Below are 5,232 nucleotides of genomic sequence, written 5' to 3' on the forward strand. Positions count from 1 at the left end.
CTCCATAACTAATTCTTATCTCCACAGAGAGATTAAGTAGTGAAAGTTAGCAATTAGAATTCAGTGACAATTTTTCCTCTGCGATTGATTAGTGTACAGAATGTTCATCTAGTAGAAGGAATCTAAACAGTTCCACCAATTATTTCCCTGTTTGAACCTCAGACTAATCTGTCTTCTCTGTGTGTGTAAGTCTGTTATTTATTTCCCCTCTCTGGAACATCTACTCTTTTTTTTTTTTGCGGTACGCAGGCCTCTCACTGTTGTGGCCTCTCCCGTTGCGGAGCACAGGCTCCAGACGCACAGGCTCAGCGGCCATGGCTCACGGGCCCAGCCGCTCCGCGGCATGTGGGATCTTCCCGGACCGGTGCACGAACCCATGTCCCCTGCATCGGCAGGCGGACTCTCAACCACTGCGCCACCAGCGAAGCCCCATCTACTCTTTTTGACACATTCTCCTCCAAGTAAAATTTCCAATTTGATTCTCTCTTCCTTATGATCCTTTCTTCTTTTCCTTCTTCATTGGTTTGGTTTTAATTGTTCTTATATATCACTAGCTGTGAGTGTTGCCAAAGCCTCAGTCCTGGTTCTAAATTTGTATCAGAGATACCATCATCCCCCGAGCTATCTTGTCTTAAAATCTTGATATGTCATTGAATTTTCCTTTTTTACATATTCAAACAGTTGTTTATTTTTAGTAATGTTTTTGTTTCCTTCCTTTTTTATCCTTCTGCAACTACCCTGTTATATATACTCATAAATTTGTGCCAAGGATTCTGAATTTTCATTTGTTTTCCTTTTTATGTCTATGCCTTTTTGAATCAATTTTATTCATCACCTCAAGCAAATTTTTCAGAAACCTGACTACTTTCATCAATTCACCTCTTTGCTCAAAATCATCAGTTGATCCCATTTTACTCTGAATCAGATCCTGCCTACTTGAGGAAATTGATATTATCCATAACCCTCCTAATTCATCAATCTTATTTGATCCTCGATGGTCCCCAACACGTTTTTCAAAATTTGTTCACCAAATTTGTGCCTTTTCACCTTATTCAGGTTTTCTTAGGCTTGGAATAGCGTTCTTTGTTCATTTAATTTAACTAATTATAATCTGTCTTTCAGGGTCCATCTTAGGTCACACTTTATCTCTACATTCAAGTTCTATGATATATTCTCCCTTGGAACACAGAGGATCAGTTATTTGTATGACATTTTTCAGATACTTTACAGAGTATGATATAAACTTTTAGGTTTTTTGGTTCGCTATAGTGATAACTTTTGAATATATATATATGCACATATATATAGTTTCTGTTTGTGTAAAGATTTATTGCATCTACTTACAACATGATTTATGGAGCTTGATTTTAACAAAGCTTATGTGAATTAGGGAAGCAGTATAGAAAAATATATAATTATAGCAAAAAACTAGTTTGTTTTTGTGATAGTTAATTTTATGTGTCAACTTGACTGGCCTGTGGAGTGTCCAGATATTTGGTTAATCAGTATTTTGGGTGTGTCTGTGAGGGTGTTTTTGGATGAGATTAACATTTAAATCAGTGAACTGAGTAAAGCAGCTTTTCCTCCCTAATGTGAGTGGGCCAATACAAGCAGCTCGCCTGGTTCTCAGGGTTTTGGATTTGAACTGGACCTGACTCTCCTGGGTCTACAGTTTGCAGACTCACCCTGTAGATCTTGGGATTTGCCTTCATCCATAATTGCATAAGCCAATCTATCTACCTATCTATCGTTCTTATTATTTCTGTTTCTCTGGAGAATGCTGGCTAATATAGATTCATCTTGCCTATCTGCCTCACATGGCTAGTTCCTAATCTATGAATGGGGTAAGACGAAAATGAAAAAGACAGGACCCTGGACCTAGTCATGGGGGCAGAATAAGCTCTAAGACCAAAGTAGCAGCAAGTCCTAACCTCGTTTTGTCACTTATTGGCTGTGGGACCCTACGTGAATCATTTGGATCTCTGAGTTTTTCATAGGCAAAATAATGATTCATCTGCCTTCTGAGCTCAGATTGCTTTTGTGTTATAAAAGTATATTTAATATGAAAACACTTTGGTGACTGTTAAATATTAACAAATAAGTATGATTGATATTACTTTTTTTTTTTTTGATTCAGACCTGGCTTAATTTTTTACAAAGATCATGAAATCCTTTTTGCAAGACTCTTGAAAATGACTCCTACAGAACAAAATGATAGAAAGAAAACATTTCAACAAAACATCTAACAACCACATTGCTCAAGTATTAAGGACAGAGATCTAGAAAGTAATGCATATTGATTTATTTTGCATCTGTAATTACCTCTGATATCAGTGATTCTTAATATCATGGAACCTCTCCCACAATAAGCATACACCACAAACATTTTGTACATAATTTCACAAGTTCACAGCCCTCCTGAGAGCCTATTCATGGACTTCATTTTCAAAAGTGGTAATGATTTCCAGAAATTGACTCATTTTCTCATGTACATCCTAGAAATGCCACCTTCTTACTATCTTCCACTTATTTTGTGAGCAAATCAATGTTACCAGTTAAAAACTACCTAGAATACCAATGAGCACTAACATCTGGCTTGGAAACATTTCATTAAACATTTTTGGGTCTTGCTTCCTATCTTTTAAGTATAAAAAAGGCATTTCAATAAAAACAAATATATAATGAAGTCATCTCCCTTTGTGTGAAGAAATATGAATGAACTGTGCATTAATATTTAAAAGCAACGTAGTTCACCGCCAAAACTTTAAATGTCTCAAGAGCACAACAAATTCTGAACACACTAAGATCATGTTGCTACTTCAGTATTCTTGGGAATGGTGAGTGATTAGTTGGTCTGTGGTTTAGGATCAGTTTCCATGCTTGTTTTCTTGAGCTTCTTCTACCTCTGAGAGCTTTTCATCATTTTCCAGTGTTTGCTGAAGTTCATGGATGGTACTAAGAAGAACGTGAAACTGTTTCCTTCTCAATTCTAGCTTATCTTCAACACTTTCTTTAATATGTGAAAGATGCTCTAATTCTTTACGCAGAGCCTCTAGTTCCTTTAATGTCTCATGCCTGTCTGGATGACGCTAGATCACTTTTGCCAATGCATCATATTCTTGGCGATTTTTTCGTATTCATTTTGCTTGAATAATTTGCTTTTTGCACTCAGCATTTTTTTCATGTGCTCCAGCAATGCTACATTCTAGTTCTTTGTAAATTTTTTCAAAATCTTCCATTTCTCTGAGATTCATATCATATACCAGCAAAGTTTTGCCCATTGAAAATTCACATTGGGACAGTGTGCTCAGCATACGTTGGTACTGGCTGTATCCCTCTTCCTGGGATCCAGAGCTGTACCATTTAATGAAACTTTTCACCTGCAGATTAATTCTCCGATCATCTCCAGCACCATCTCCATCTATGAGGAGACGCTTCCGTATGACTTCGTCGTCAGTCATGGCTCCCATGGCGTGTGCTGCGGCGGCGGCGGCAGATATTCCTATTTTTAATAAAGACGTTTTACCTATTACATTATTTGAAAAGGCCCAAATTGTCAAACCTGCCATTGGCATGTCAGAATTCTGACAAAAGCACAGAAATACCTTGTTCCTGTTTATCATGGCTCCCACAGGAGGAGTTGGAAAGATAGCTCAAAGCCAAACTTTCTAGTAGCTAGATGGATTAACATAGTATCTTAAATAGCACTAGGCAAAATCTGAACTATGCTGGTATATGTTACATGTGAGGAAACATATCAGCCGACCAATGTATTTTAGGTTAAAATTCTCATTGGAGCCATAATTTAAACTAAAGCTTGGTACATAGAGGGAAAAAAACAACACACACACACACAAAGCAGAGTACTGTGAGTGTTTTTTTCTTACAACAAAATCGAAAAGTACTAATGCATGCTAGTTTTAGCGTAATAATTACATGCACCAGATAATTTAAAGTATTCACAAAGTAACATATGGCTTAGCTGTTCAGCTGCAGTGAAAATGTGGATTTTTAAGAATAAAAATTAGTTTGAAAAGCAGCAGGCAATAGTAGTCTCGAATCCCCTGTATACCCGTAAAGTGGAGAAACCATCTGCACTGTGTGCAAGCTGATGACCTTGGATTAATTCTAGCAATGTCATTACCCAATTAGTTGAGGAAGGAAAGATACTTGGGAATTACAATTACAGATCCATTAAAATTGTGCAGTGCTTTTATTCTCAATATTTATTAAATCACATCTGTCTGCTAATCATTATATGATGATTTTTTTTCACCTAAAGAGACTCAGTTTGACAGGTAAAACAGTGAGCTGGTCATGAATAGGATAATTATGCTACTTGAGCATACTTCAAGTATTCTGAAGTATGTTCTGAAAAAATAAAGTATTGATATCTCCTTTTTAATCTCATGACTTCTTAGATGGTAATGCTTCCGTTTGTTTGAATAATCTCCTCAGTGATAATGAACTATTTTTAACCAAAGAATAAATATACACATACATGCCAAATTATGTTGTAATTTCATGTTTTACTGTTCTACTTGTTCTTATTTTACAGAGACCCTGCTGTGTCTCTAGGGGTAATGTTAAAGAAACCAGTAATTCTTGGACAATAGGCACATTTTAATTTTTGTTTGTTGTTATTTTGTTCAAATGGAAAGTTTAAGTTTTGTAGTGGTCTTAAAACAGAAATTTTCTATGGAGCTATCTTCTCATCATTTAACTTGAGAAAGCTTTTGACAAGCATGTAATCTGCACAGGAACTCTTACATGTAGAAGAAAATATATATTTGTAACATTCATATACACAATGTAGATAAATATAAAATTAAGACTATATACAAATGCAAAGCAATGTTAATTATACTCTGATTAGAAAGACAATATTAAAACTGTAAAAAACAATCTCATGGTTTAATATTATACAAGAAAAGTCACATGACAGTTGTCTTAGGCTGTATTTATGATATTGATAGGAACATTTTTTCTTCATGTTATACCGTCGTTAGAAGAGATAAATGATTAGCAGTCATTTTTTAATGCTTATATTTGTCTCTACTCTGTGATTACCTTCAGTTGAAGAGCAAGAGTGGCTTTTAAACACAAGTATTCATTAATTTATTCATTGAAAATGTATTAATGCATGCCTGTGTCATTGCAGTCACAGGTCTACACATTGTAGATAGAGCTGAGAACAACACAGAAGAGAACAAGCAAAGAAAGAGAACCAAG

The 5,232-nt window shown here is 35.7% G+C and overlaps 1 pseudogene; it reads right to left on the bottom strand.

Moving 5' to 3' along the window:
• Positions 1-2,845: 2,845 nt before the first annotated feature.
• On the bottom strand, positions 2,846-3,470 carry LOC101326057 (THO complex subunit 7 homolog pseudogene; annotated as a pseudogene).
• Between the last annotated feature and the right edge of the window lie 1,762 nt (positions 3,471-5,232).

Source organism: Tursiops truncatus, chromosome 5 (genome assembly GCF_011762595.2).
Source record: "Tursiops truncatus isolate mTurTru1 chromosome 5, mTurTru1.mat.Y, whole genome shotgun sequence".
NCBI classification, from domain to species: domain Eukaryota; kingdom Metazoa; phylum Chordata; class Mammalia; order Artiodactyla; family Delphinidae; genus Tursiops; species Tursiops truncatus.